Genomic DNA, 15,962 nt, shown 5'->3' with positions numbered 1-15,962 from the left:
CCGATTCTGGCTCCTGTCTGAGATCAAACAGCGATAAGACACGAAAAACAAAAAAGTCAGATTATTATCCTCAATAATCTGGAATATCCTATCATTGTCTGAACACAGTCGTATACGTTTGCAACAGATTCATACGGATCGGAAATGGGGCGGAGGGGTCAACCAAGCACCCCGACAGTTCAGAGCGTCCCGTACATTAGTGAAGACTTAGCCGATTTTGTCTAGTCGGATTACAATCGTGACTATGTATGACGTCATATTTTCTGTTATATTGGATCAAAATCGGTACAATGTTCAGTGTTTTATGGACGTTGTCCTGTTGAACGGGAATGATCTGGAGAAATTTGTTATTGCTGTTTTTTCTGCCGATTGAATCCGGATTGCATCCATTTTTTGTCGAAGGGAACTGTCTTCGTCTAAACTGCTCGGGAACAGTCCCGGCATTAATACGAAATTCGGCAATGATGACCACGTTAGAGTCTCAACAATAAAAGAACACAATACGACATAGTTCAGTAATGCCGTTTGAAATACGGTACAGTGGACCTTGATGGGCTACGTTCCGCCAGTACCTGACCATCCCGAATATGCCGACAGTTTTCTAACGGATATCTTCCGTCAGAGACGATTAACTGTCTGGTCACTGTCTGATCTCTGTCGAATTACATTCGGTAGAATCGGGACGCTGTCGGGACGAATTCAGTTGTAGTTTAGCATGCGAAAAATACAAATCGGTTTTATATCGGATTCAGAACGGGGTAACCGGTACAAAATCGCTTGGAACAGTTGAATATCGACGTTTCCTGAACAACATTTGATTGTTGTCGAGATTAAATAATTGTTTTACAAATTTGTATTAAAGTTTGAATATCCATCCACGATTCACAGGATTCTGATCAGACTTTTGACATATTTTAATCGGGAATGGTCCTGTCAGGACGTCGTGTATCTGTGTTTACACATAAACATGGTGATGATCAGTTTGACACGTTCAACGTTCATTTTTTTTTGTACAGTAATGTGCCTCAATTAAAAGGGTATATGTCGTTTACTTTAACAAAATATTACACTTACAAAACAATACAGGATCCTTATAGGCCTAACTAATGTCTTATTTTCTGTCTGTTCTTCTTTCATTTGGATTTCGCGAACAGTTCGTCGACTTAGGATTTACGAAAGCGTAAAAGACACGGATCGATAACAATCTTAAATTTGTATATTATTTAAAAAAAAATGTCGTTTTTTGTAGAAAAAAGAAATTGTTTCAAAGACAAATTCAGGCAGTAAAAAAAAAAACATTTATACATCATTTCACAAATATTTCCGACTTTGCCGCTCAATGGAATCGGTCTCCTCCTTTAGAGAAAAACAATCTAAAATCAAATTTTAAAGATAGGTCCAATCCTCCTGTGATTGGATATATTGTAAACTTATGAGAAGGTACACCAAATAAGGGAATTACATTGTCTTAAAATGTTATTATTTATTATAATTTGAAAACAATATGCTTCCATTAAAACATTTGCAATGCATTTGTCTTACTAATATATCATAAACTGTTCTGTAAATTCAAACATTTAACATAGTTTTCATCTTATCAGCTTTAATTTCGTGAAACAGATTAAAACGACATTAACAATGAGCATGTTAACGATAAGATTTGCCTCATCGGTAATTGTAACGGTAATCTGGCTGATTACAGTAGAACGATTTTCAACTTTCGATTTTTCAGCATAACCTTTTTTATCTTGTATATTTACTATTGAAAATTAAAAAAAAAGTATTTTGAAACTCTCTTGATTAAAGTGTGCACCACATTTTTGTAATGTTATTTCGAATAGACAGAAAAAATATTACAGTCATGTCATATGATTTAATTCCAAATTCCATTTAAAACCGTAGAAACCATGAAAAAACGTCGATGACGTCACGGTCACATGACATATTTATGTCTATGGGCTGATAACAAAATAATGTCGGCCAATCAGTAGACGCGTTATATCCAAAATTGAATTATATAAATTTGACATTGAGTAATCCTACAACAGAGTGTACAACGTACATATACATATATTTTTTTCTGAATGTATATAAGGAATTACATATTAAGTTCGATTTTCCATTCAATTTATGTGGATTGTGATTGCCAATATAGCATAAAAAAATCAAAATCGTCAAAATATTCTTACGGTAGCTATTATTATTTATATTGCTGACCTAGGTTGTTTACGTGGTCGATTTTAATATCGTGGTTAGTCTTCACTTCTATGCAGACATCTATATTAATTGTATGGTAATTTTTTTTTTTATAATATACTGTTTGCAAAAGTAGGAATTATTCTTAATACTAAGGATTGTCGTTTGGTTTTTAGTTGCACTTAAGTGTTTCGGTTGTTTCATTGTTTTCCTATTATAGTTGATGTGTTATCCTCAGTTTTAGTTAGAAACCTGGATTTGTTTTCTCTCAACCGATTAATGACTTTCAATCAGCGGTATACTACTGTTACCTTTATCTATACGTCAATAAACTTTCAATAAAAGGGTCAACATTACTTTCAAATTGATTAATTATATCCTAAAAATGTATAAAAAAAGCAACGATGAATACGCTACATAATAAAACATAATAAAACATAATTCGTCATTCAAGTAACTATGATCAGATGACGTTTTGTGTTTGCTCATGAAAAACCTCATGAAACAGCTACAAAAAAATAAGACTGCGTTACCTAGGTTGTAAGGTATAGATATAAGTTCCATGATGTGCAAGTACCTTAGGATTAAATTTGTGAAATATAAAATAAATATTATAACAAGTTTGAAAATATGAATGAATAACCCGAACTGATATTCTGTGTTTGAGGGTTTTGTTTAAAGGAAAATCTAATGAGCGTGTATGAAACAAACACAAGTAATTTAATTATCGTCTTTAACGGTCAATTAGATCTACACATCATCTGATATATTAAGATATTTTCAGTCTATCAGTTAAATTTCAGACTTAACCCACTGCGGTCTATTCAGATAGTTCGCTTGCGGTAAATTGAGATATGTTCACACTGTTCAGTTGTTGGTATTTATCTTAACAATACTTCATTGAACATCTAAAAAATGGAAAACAAATGCGTATATTTAAGTTCCGTTATTTTTATACTATCAATTTATAACAGTCGATCTTTTAAAAAAGCTGGTTACTTTGAAACAGAGTAGCAAGCATCATCAATTAAATATGTTTTTTTTTCACTTTCTGAAAAAGAAATGTTAAATGAAAGTCAATGTGACATTTTTTGAAAATTTGTGTGGTTACAATTACAGGCAGGAGAAATGAAGGCAGTGATGATCACTGATGCATAACTTTAATGTTATGTTAATCACTGTTCACACCTTTATAATAAGATAATTTACTTGAATACCTACAAGATTATTATCAGGCTATTTGTGTCTAACATGTCGGATCATGTTTGTATCAGTATCATGTAAAAAGACTGTTAAAGAGGGACGAAAGATACAAGAGGGACAGTCAAAATCATAAATTGAAAATAAATTGACAACGCCATGGCTAAAAATGAAAAACAGACAAGCAATAATACACAGAACGCAACATATAAAACTAAAGATTAAGCAACACAAACCCCACCAACAACTTGGGGTGATCTCAGGTACTCCGGAAGGGTAAGAAGATCCTGCCCCACATGTGGCACTAGTCGTGTTGCTCATGTTATAACAAATCCGGAAAGTGTACTGCTTTATTATTGATAACTATTAAGTTACTTAGTTTTGCCCAACAAAATGACTCGTATGCCATGTATGTTGAAACATGATAGAACCATATGTTACTAAAATACAAATAACTTATAACACACAATCTCAGGCACTAAAACCAGATGATACACAAGTGCACCTTTTCTAACTTTGAGTGATTGGTTCCTATATTTTGAAATCAACGATGGATAAAAGTTATCAAAGGTACCAGGATTATAATTTTGTTCGCCAGACGCGCGTTTCGTCTACATAAGAATCATCAGTGACGCTCATATCAAAACATTTATAAAGCCAAACAAGTACAAAGTTGAAGAGCATTGAGGATCCAAAATTCCAAAAAGTTGTGCCAAATACTGGGAAACAAAATTCAACGAATAACAATATAACTATATATATATTTGTTTTAGGGGCCAGCTGAAGGACGCCTCTTGATGCGGGAATTTCTCGCTACATTGAAGACCTGTTGGTGACCTTCTGCTGTTGTCTGTTCTATGGTCGGGTTGTTGTCTCTTTGACATATTCTCCATTTCCATTCTCAATTTTATAACATTCAAATAATAGCTTCTCCCTTTGAAACTGTCTAAAAAAGATAACTTAATCTTTAATAAATGATACAACGCTGATCATATAATATTTTAAGTAGAGGGTGCCAATCAAAAAACTAACATGCCTGTCATCTAAAGAAATAGTATTCTATAGAAACTAATGAGATAAAATCATACAATTTTTTCTAGGGTGATGAACACTATACTTAACATACTTTGTAAATAAGCCAATTAATTCAATAAAACAACTATATGCTAAAAAAGGTACAAATATAGGTAAATCTTCTTGATTTTTCAAGGCCCAGAAAGAATTTAGTGTTTTTTATCCTTCTTCTAACGAGAATTTCTACTGCTATTGTGGAAATAAGAGAACTGCATGGACACCCTTGTCATATCCCACGAGATGCATTATAGGTTTCTGAAATCCAGCCGTTGTTTAACATACCGCCTTTAATATTTAGTGTTTTTTATCCTTCTTCTAACCACTGTACTCTGGATCTTATGTGTGCACCTTTAACTTTATTTAAGTAGAGGTTTTCATGTTTGTTTTCAATGGTTTTAATTTCTTTTTCCAAAGTTGGGCTTGCATTTGTTTTTTTCATTTAATTTTCTTAACTTTATTTCTAAATTTTTCATATCATTTTTATTTTCAGATGACCTTTGTTTGCAGTAAGTTAGAGTTGCGGTTCTTACCTCTAATTTAAACATATCCCAGAGTGTTTTCAAATTTTTGGTGAATGTTTGTTTATTTATACTTTTCGATTAATTTATTTATGAGATCAATATAATTTTGCTCTTTAAGTATACTATTATTTATTTTAAAGAATCCCCTGCCTCTTTCTTCCGAATTTTGTCTAACTTGTATTGAAATGGCTTGGCGATCAGTATATGAAATCATTGCAGGTCGAATATCTGCTTTCATAACATGCGGTCTTATATCAGGACTTATTAAAAAGAAGTCAATTCTACTGCCTATTTTTGTATCATTTTTCCTTCTCCATGTAAATTTACTTGTATTTAAAGAAGTTCTCTCCATTTAACTGTTAAATTATTGTTCTTTATTATTTTTTTAATCTATTAACTGGTTTGTTGTTTCGTGAGATATTATTAGTTTTTTATCATTAATTGATAGGGTTTCGTTCATGTCACCTCCAAGTATAAGAATACCTAAGCGATTGTTTTCAATTATATTTTGAACCTTTTTGAAAATTTGTTTCTGTTTTTGTGTTGATTTGGAGCATATACATTTATTAAAGAAAAAATGTTGTTATTTATTTCTATGTTCATCAAAATTATTCTGCCTTCTGTATCTTTTATCTCATTTATTGTCTTACATTTTAAATTATTATTCCACATAGATCGATACCCCTTTTGATTGTGTGTTACCATAACTATGAAACATTTTACCATCAAACTCATTATTTATTGATTTTTCATTTTTTTTCTTCTATAAATAAAGGCAACAGTAGTATACCGCTGTTCAAAACTCATAAATCCATGGACAAAAAACAAAATCGGGATAACAAACTAAAACCGAGGGAAACGCATTAAATATAAGAGGAGAACAACGACATAACACTAAAATGTAACACACATAGACAAAATCCCACGAGAATAACAAATATAACATATATATATAACATCAAAACCAAATACATAAAATGAGACTCTTGCATGAAAAGAATGTTACATTTTTGATTTTTTTTCCATAATTGTAATCTTTTTATTTTCCCTTTTTTGCATAAACTTGACAGTTTAGTTATACAATGTATTATATGTAGATTTTCTCCCATTGTTAAATTTTGAGTTTAAATATTTTTTTTTTACATAGATGCAAAAAGAAGATATATTTGTTTCACCTCATATTTACAACATATTTTCATTAGTTGTATTATTTTATGATTACTATAAAAACTATGATACATGATCATGTGTGAAATAAGTGCATGTAATAAACAAAATATATACACAAACTTGACAGTTTACATGTACATGAACATAAATAAAACATAACACAAACAAACATAAGCATGCATGCATGTAATTAAACACATAATTTTATTTAACTTTTCATATATATTAGATTTTGCTGTTGCTTCTTTAACATGTTTTGAGACTATATATATACACTGAAAAACAGATATAATTTGTTTATATCATGTATTTTAATTTCATGGTTATTTATTTTTAGGTCTGATGTTTTGACATAAAATTACGTAAAACATTTCTGTTTATCATTAAATGTTGTCATGTCACTACAAATGTACTTCAATCTTGATGGCAATTGAACAAACACTTATAATTAAAGTTAGAACCAATCACAGAAACACTTACAATTGGTTGATGTTTGATGACACTCGACTGTCTTGGGAGTTAACTTATTAGCAATGAAGTACAATTTTAAATTATATCTATAACACAAGTGATGAATAGGGTGCAACTCTATAACGCCTAGTCAATAAGACAATCAAGGATGCATTTGTTGAACCAACGCCCACCATGTACTGTTAAATTACAACATAATTACAATATTCGGATGTTCGCACTTCAAATGATCACTATAAAGGTATAGGCTTGTGTCCATAGTCGTACAGTTTTCCACTGTTCAGTTGTACACAGTTTTCAAATATGTCTGCTATGCACAGCGTTGTTTGGCTTTTCTACTGCTCGATGTCTTTCGCAATTTGTGCCGCTGACGGAAAAACAAACGTACAGATTCCTTTATTGAATAATAAAGCTACAGCTCCTCTGTATGCTGAATTTAATATGTCGAATTTGAATCAACGACTGAGAGAGATTTTTAACAAGGAAGTCATACAAAATACAGTTAATGGTAAGTGTTTGAGAAAACGTCTAGTACTGTGGATTCATTTATATTCGTTGGATATCAAATTTCGTGGATTTCGTGGGTACAGGAGAACCAATAATTGTGTTGTTCAACGAATAATCCTCTTCTGAAGGAAAGCATGCAGACTTTGAATTTTAAACTTACTTTTATTAGTTAATTTCGAATTTTCATTAGCAAATATTTTTGAAGTTTAACATTTTTTACAGATTCAATATCTCCTTAATAACTAGCCGAAGGACGCCTCCGGATGTGGGAGTTTCTCGCTGCATTGATTTTTTATTAATTTTATCATGCCCATTATTTATACATTTTATTGTTTATCAATGCTATATTTCTAAAATCTGTTTGATTTAGAAGTTTTTAACATGGGCGTATATATTTTTTTGGTAATACTTATATATGTGAATAGATATATGTTGTAACGCGCTTAGGGCACTTTTAATATTATATAATGCGCTGTTATGAATACTGTATAATAATAATAACAATAATAATGATAATGATGAATATTCACGAATAGGCAAATTTTCTTTAAACCACGAAAATTGGTATCCACGAAAATGAATGAATTCACAGTATATAGATAAACTCATCATAGATACTAGGACTAAATTTTGTATATACGCCAGACGCGCGTTTCGTCTACAAAAGACTCATCAGTGACACTCGAATCCAAAAAAGTTAAAAAGGCCAAATAAAGTATAAAGTTGAAGAGCATCGAGGACCAAAATTCCTAAAAGTTTTGCCAAATACAACTAAGGTAATCTATGCATGAGGTAGAAAAGCCTTAATATTTCAAAAAAAGCAAAATGTTGTAACAGTTGAAAACAAAAATGAATTTCCTTTTAGTGTGTGCGCATGTTCTTTTTTTACTTTTCTCTATTAGAAATGGTAGAGGGAACCATGTTAAAAAGCCTACAATTGAGTTAAAATGTTAGACCAAACAATAATGTTGACAAAAGTTAGGTGCATTTAGTTTAAAATAAAATCCACATAGCTTAATAATTCGATCAGAGGTTAGTTTTAACAAGGTGTATAGTTTGACAAACTTTGTAGATGCAAGTGTAAGCATGTACGTCCATCGATGCAAGTGAATAAATCGAATGTTACTTGTTGAGTATATCATAGTTTATATCTGGGTGTAAGAGGTAGGTCGATACAAGAAAGTACGTCAATGTGGGTATATGCAGATAATACCTTATTAAGTATAAACACGTTATGGATCCGGACTGATAAGTAGATCGATAACCGTTATTGAAAGCAAACAACTGTTAGATTAAATAGCGGTAAATTTTGAAAATGAATAGGACCTCAGCCATACATAAATACACAGGAATATGACTTTTGACTATAAACACAATAAGCAGCACATTTTGATTTAAAATATGAAACTTTGAATACGCAAGATGCTTTGAAGCAAATTAAATTTTGAAAAACGTAATAGCCTCAAAGATACATGGTTAGTTATACATTACTTTTAAGAAATGTAGCTATTATAAAGATCAAATATTGTCCTGTTTTTTTTTTTGTAAAGCATGCAAATAACAGCAGGTTTGCAACATTTGTTTTTGTGTCATGTTCTATGTCTCTAACTATTAAATCTACCTATAAAAACAATGTTTGAAATCATCATTTTCTGCCATAATTGCTAAAGCATTAGTAAAGAAACACTATTAGATCAATGTGAAGAATAAAAAGATGTGGTTTTATTTTGATTATAATGATGAGATATTTTTGCCAAATTTATTTCTTTTACTTATGCATACATAATTCGTCTAAAAGCTGTTACCATCAATTGCCAGATTGATAATTTCAATTGTTTAGCCTAAGTAAATGGTTTTTTTTCTACCTATTTGTTGGTGTTACCTTAGCTAGTCACCACTTCAAATTAATCATGTATATATATTGTATAGTCATTTTATATAATTAACTGTTAGCAAAACTATGTATTATTCTTGATAATAATGATGTTTTTGTCCCAGACGGATAACCCTGGCCTCACAACTTTTTGAAACTTTTGGTCCTCGGCGATCTTCAACTTTGTAGTTGTTACGGCTTTAACACTTTTTTTACATCTGAACATATTTTTGTGTGAACGTAGCGCGCGTCTGGCGTTAACAAATATTTTCAACCTGTTACCTTTTGAAGGCTTTTATTCATTTGTTTCTCTTTTCTATATGTTGTCCCATTTACCTGTTTATATATTGTAACCCTGTCGTGTATTGTTGTCATTTAAATGTTATAATTAACACTGCCATTCAAGAAGGAGGTTTGGCATGCCACAAAACCAGGTTCATCCACCATTTTTGTCATAAAATACCCTGTACCAAGTCAGGAAAATGACCGTTGTTACATTAACATTTGTTTCTATGTGTGTTCCCTGTTGGTGTTGTGTTTCCGTTGTTCCTTTGTTCTCCTCTTATATTTGATAGGTTCCCTCAGTTTAAGTTTGTCACCCGGATTTTTTTTTTCTTTATCGATTTATGAATTTTGAATAGTGGCATACTACATGTACTGTTGCCTTGACTTAGCTGTATTTGGCAAAACGTTTAGGATTTTTTATCTTTGATGCTGTTCAACATATTAATTAGGCCTTTTTAACATTTTTTTATTCGGGCGTCACTTATGAGTCTTCTATAGTCAAAACGGGCGTCCGGCGTAAATATCAAATTTCAATCCTTGTGTCTATGAAGAGGTTATTTACATGTAAATGCACATTGTACATATTGTAATAAAAGATATGAATTATGAATTTAAATGATATGAAGTTATGAAGTTATAAATCTTTCGTATCTTTTTTTTTATGTTAAACAGTGAGCTGCGAAGAACCATACGAGAAGATAGGGAAAGGTTGTTATTCTATCAAGGATGACAACGTATCTGGTGATGCAGCATTTGTATGTATTACTTAGATAGAAAACTTTTTAGAAAAAAAGTACGGGAACACAAGGCTATATATGCAAAAAGTTTGGTATATTTGTCAATGAGACAACTATCCACAAGAGATCAGATGACACAGAAATTAACAGCTGTAAATCACCGTACGGCCTTCAACATTGAGCAAAGTCCATACCGCATATTCAGCTATAAAAGGCCCCTAAATGACAAATGAATAGATGTTCTTAGCTGTATATGACAAAACTTTAAAAATTTGTTGGTCCTCAATGCTCTTAAACTTCGAACTTTTTCACTTTGGTAGAATCGAGCGTCATTGATGAACCTTTTGTAAACGAAACGCGTGCCGAAAATAATATATTTTAATCCTGGTATTCATGATGAGATATTTTAGTATGAAATACTGAAAATAAGAGGGAAATCACGCAAAAGCTAAACAATATTACATAAGCTAGCTTTATAAGCGTGAATTTAGCGGGTAGCCACATATAAGTATCATGTAATTAAGTGTTTTGATAAAATGTTCATGGTGATTTTCCCATAAAAAATATGTCAACTTTTAAATCTTTGATTTTTCAATGCTTTACTATGAAATGGTTTACTATTTGTTTTGTTTTGGCTTTCGATTTTTTTCCCATCTGAACGTCACTGTATAGTCTTGTATGGACTAAACGGGCGTCTGGAGTATTAAATGTTAAACTTGGTACCTTTTTGTTAGCATTCGTGTGTTTTGTTGTGCTACGTGTTCTCCCATTTAATTGTAATGTAGTCTTGTCATGTAGTGTTGTCATGTAGTCTTGCCATTGTTATGTCATAGTTAACATTGTCATAAAACTAGGAGGTTTGGCATGGCCAAAAAAAAACAGGTTTAACCCACCATTTTTTCTTAAACTGTCCTGTATTAAGCCATGAAAATGGCCATTGTTGTATTATAGTTCTTTTCTGTGTGTTTGTTGTGTTGTAGTTCTCCTCTCATATTTCATGTGTCCCTCAGTTTTAGTTTGTAACCCGTATTTGCTTTTTTTCCCAATCGATTTATAAATTTCGAACCACGGTAAACTACTATTACTTTATTAATTATATTTGTTTTCCCTTTATACCTGATTTTGATATACTCATACATTGTAGTCAATATATTGGAATTGTTTTAGACTGTTATATAATTCAGGGGTTTTGCAAGCTATGAAACCAGGTTCATTCTAACATTTTCTACATAAGGAAATGCATGTTCTGAATGAGGAATATGACTGCTGTTTTCTATTCGTTTGACGTGTTTGCACTTTGATTTTGCCGTTTTATAAAACGACTTTGCGTTTTGAATTTTCTACATATGTTCTATGGATGTATTTTTGTCATTTTACTTTTATTTATATCACAGGCGAGCTGTACAGACCCTGGTGCTTACCTTGCTAACTTCGAAACTATCGAAGAAGCCATGATCATGAAATTGTTCCTTCAGAAGCGGAATTCAGGTAACTATCTCTCAAAATATTTGCAGAAATTATTGTTTACTTACAATTTAAGAATTATCGATGGGAAACTATACTGTCGTTTTGATTATGAAGACAATCTTATTAATTTTGTTTAACATTCATAAGAACAATACCTGTGCTAATTTTACTGTACCAGATATAATATAAAAAACGGAAATGACTTAAAATTCTATGTGAGACACCTTTTTATCTTTATCCATGTTCAAATTGCGATGAATATTTTTGACAATTTAATGTCTCCCCAGTAATGCTCGAGGACAAAATATTAACAATAGGTACAAACACTGAGGAGCTTACCAAACTAAAAAAAACTTAATAACTTTTAATAAGGCTGCTTAAAAAAATCAGAACTATGTTAATAAAAATATAATCGTGGATGTTTAAAATCTTACGACAAAATAATTCAGTATCTGTATTGTTAAGTTAACACTCTAGCAGACGGTTATAATCTGCTAAACTTCACAAATGAATGTTCTAGCTCATCCACATTCAAACATATCTGCGTGTATAAGCCTAGACAATTTTTATTCTCAGTACTTTAGTGTAAAATGAAACATTATTGTTTAAAAGTTAAGGTGTACGTGCGCGTTGTCAATAAAATCAACAATGTCGTCATATGTCAAATAGCGACAAACATATTATTATTGGTTAAGCGAGAAAATTCAATTTCGTTGAGATGATGAACGATAATCTATAAATGCACTATACTATCAAGTAAGATGTAAAATACAGTTTGACACGCAGGTAGCAGGATTTTAATTGTTTTACAGTGTCTCGAAGACATGTTCTCTTAAAAAAGAAAGAATCCACATAGTTTTGTGATATTTTAAACAAAATAATTACTTCGTTTTACATGTTTTAGTAGTTTTATTTTATAAAATTTCTTTAAATGTTTTTGTTGCTACTTTTGATCTCTTCCAAACGGTCCGGTTGATTAACAAAGCACCAATGATTACATTGTAACAAAATGCATGCGTCATTGAATATTTATTATGAAGATGATTTCCTTATAGGTATACATTACTACGTTGGTGGACGTAATATCAATAGATACCTACCAAATGGCGATTGGAGATGGATTAAACATGGTAAAGCCACAAAGATGACTTATTTTGCCTTTGCCTTTAATCGGGGACCCGATGGTCAAACTGATCGTGAAAACGACTGCATGTTCTTCTACGCTAGAGATAGATACAAGTTCTATGATCACGGATGTGACCAAGGAGATTACCTTGGAGGTTATATTTGTGAAATTTGACATGTGTTATTTTTTTTTTTTTTTTAAATATAAATGAATAGCAAAAAAAAAATGAAATTATATTTTCATTTATTTTTTTTTCTCCAGAAAATGAGAATTTGTTCAACGTTCATGATATAAAAATTTATCAAAAGGCCTTGATTGCGATACTATATTGATTGTTTTATTGAGTGTCTATTTTTGCAGTTATTCGAATTGCTAAAGGAGAAATTCCTTACTAGTTACAAACATACATACATTAATTGTAGGAACATCTAAGATATGTGCAAAAGTCGGTACTAAATTATAATCCTGGTACCTTTGATAACTATTTACACCACTGGGTCGATGCCACTGCTTGTGGACGTTTCGTCCCCGAGGGTATCACTAGCCCAGTAGTCAACACTTCTGTGTTGACATGAATATCAATAATTTGGTCATTTTTATAAATTTCCTGTTTACAAAACTTTGAATTTTCGAAAAACTAAGGATTTTCTGATCCCAGGTATAGATTACCTTAGCCATATTTGGCACAACTTTTTGGAATTTTTTATCCTTAATGCTCTTCAACTTTGTACTTGTTTGGCTTTATGAATATTTTGATTTGAGCGTCACTGATGAATCTTATGGAGACGAAACGCGTGTCTGGCGTATTAAATTATAATCCGGGTACCTTTGATAACTATCATACATTTATGTATTGTGGAAGTCTGATTTAGTATGCAAGTGGTTTATACCTGATGGCATTTTACTTCCATATTGAACAACGATAGGTATTAAGTTTTTTAAGCTTACAATTTAAGATATTGTTCTTCAAATCTGTCTCCATCATTTATAAAAGTAAGAATTGAACTTCTTTTTCTCATTTGAACTCGTATTTTCTTGGATTAATATGAGTTTCATGGTTTGAAATAATATACTTCAATGTTATATTTGTTTTTTCTGCATATTGTAAGTAAACAAGCCACATGATAGTAACGATACGATATATCTCTTAGTTAATGTATGTAATATAATTTCGTTTTATACTTGAGCAAATACAAAATAATATATATTATCGTTTTAAAAAATGTGCTATTGTTTACAGATGCACTACAGTGAAAACAAAGATCAACCAATACAGCATAATGAGGCTGAAAATCCTTTTTGTCGGTAACTCCATATGCTCACTTCTACCGTTTGTCTAATAAATCAATGTTCTACAAAAGTAAATCACGAATTCACCAATATTCCAACTGACTCAATTTTCGGAAAACAACATCAGTAATAATCATAAACCGTTAGTTATTTCTTTATTTCTTTAACTGCAGAAGCAAATATAATGAAGCTATGCTATGGTTTCTGAAGCTACACAAAATAACTCACGAATATAGATTTGTTTCGTCTTCAATCCATTGCTTCATTACTAAATTGTCTATTCTTCTTACTAATACGCTAAGTAAAATCATAAACCTAATACTACATTTTTGAATTAAGGCCGTTGGAAAAGTGGAATTAATTATTTTTGGAGTGTAAAAAATTCTTTAGAAGAACTTGATAAATTGCATGCTCATATTGATGATTTTGAATCTGCTCAAAGTTTTTAATTTTCTACCCCATATACCATGTATACCACTTTGCATCATATTCTAAACAGAAAAACATCATACATCTAAGTGTATGGACATTAACAAAGTCAGAATTTTGTTTATTTTCTTTTGTTACATCTTCTGACATCAGACACGGACTTTTTTAACTGAATTTAAATATGTGTATTGTTATGCGTTTCCTTTTCTACATTGCCTAGAGATATAAAAATCATAAACATGTTTAACCCCGCTGCATTTTTGCGCCTGTCCGAAGTCATAACTCTCTGGCCTTTGTTAGTCTTGTATTTTATTTTTAATTTTAGATTTTTGTATACAATTTGGAGTTTAGTATGGCGTTCATCATCACTGATTTAGTATATATAATTGTTTAGGGGCCATATGAAGGACGCCGTCGGGTACGGGAACCTCTCACTGCATTGACGACCTATTGGTGAGCCTTCTGCTATTGTCTGTTCTATGGTCGGGTCTTGTTGACACATTCCCCATTTCCATTCTCAATTTCACATATGTTCAAACTATCTTTTTTAAGTAAAACACACAAAGAATTATGTAATTGGACATGCTTTGTTACTATAACTGCCCTTAGATATTTATTAGATAACACTTTTGTTCGCTTTGGAGATTCCGTATATCGTCAAGCTTTCGGAATTCAAATTGGGACTAACTGTTCACCACTTATTGCGGACGTCTTTCTGTTATTGTTAGTTACAATTTATGACTAAAATTAGGAAAGAACCATCGAAAGAACGTCACATACATAAATTAACAATGCATTTAGATATTTGGAAGATATATTGGCTCTCAATAATTACGTCAACAGTATGATTACTAAAAAAAAATATCCTGTTGAACTAATTTTAGGTAAAGTGAATACTATCAATACACCCTGCCTTGTCCGTTCCTTTCTTAGATCTTGATATCTTTATCACTAACGGGAAACATAATACCGAAATTTATGATAAAAGATATGATTTTTCATTTCTTACGGTTAATTATTAATTTTTACATGTAAACGTTCTCTTGTCATGATCTTATGGTGTGTTTATTATTTTATTTAAATTTTCGATTTGATCGTGTATTTAACAACGTATCAGATTTTAGCAAGAGACATTTATGTAGTACTGAAAATTTATTACACGAGGGTTTTCGATAACACAAACTAGTCAACATATTAGCTTGCAGAAATCTTATACGTTCAAGTATTTCACATCCAATATTTTTACGGTAATTTTCTTAACAAAGGACAAACATGTCGGCATTCACCTCTGAAGCTAACAAAACCTTTAAACAGTCGAATTCAGAAAGGTTATAGCTACGATCCGGTTGTCAGATCATTCTAGATTTCATAGTTTGGCTTATAGGGTCTTTTCATCGGAAATAAACATATCTATTCCAAAACCAGTTATTGGCAAGCTACGGGTTATGTTCTTTTCGTATATTGTATGATGGTATAATATTAAATCACTAACAAGAGGATTTTTGCTTGATATTCATATGATGAGGTCATAATATTTCAATCAGTTTAACTGAGCTGGCATGTCAGTAACTGCTAGTAGTCCTTTATGAATTGATTATAATTGTCATTTCATTTAT

At 31.4% G+C, this 15,962-nt stretch overlaps 1 long non-coding RNA gene across 1 annotated transcript; it reads left to right on the top strand.

The window, feature by feature from the left end:
• Positions 1 to 6,895: 6,895 nt before the first annotated feature.
• Positions 6,896 to 12,853, top strand: LOC143059052 (uncharacterized). The gene is made up of 4 exons (XR_012973363.1): positions 6,896 to 7,140; positions 9,970 to 10,052; positions 11,429 to 11,522; positions 12,557 to 12,853. It is a non-coding gene; the product is annotated as an uncharacterized LOC143059052 (long non-coding RNA).
• The last annotated feature ends 3,109 nt before the right edge of the window (positions 12,854 to 15,962 follow it).

The sequence above is a fragment of the Mytilus galloprovincialis genome, chromosome 14 (assembly GCF_965363235.1).
Source record: "Mytilus galloprovincialis chromosome 14, xbMytGall1.hap1.1, whole genome shotgun sequence".
NCBI classification, from domain to species: domain Eukaryota; kingdom Metazoa; phylum Mollusca; class Bivalvia; order Mytilida; family Mytilidae; genus Mytilus; species Mytilus galloprovincialis.
Note: the sequence above shows the minus strand (reverse complement) of the source record. Positions and strands in the feature narration are given on the sequence as shown.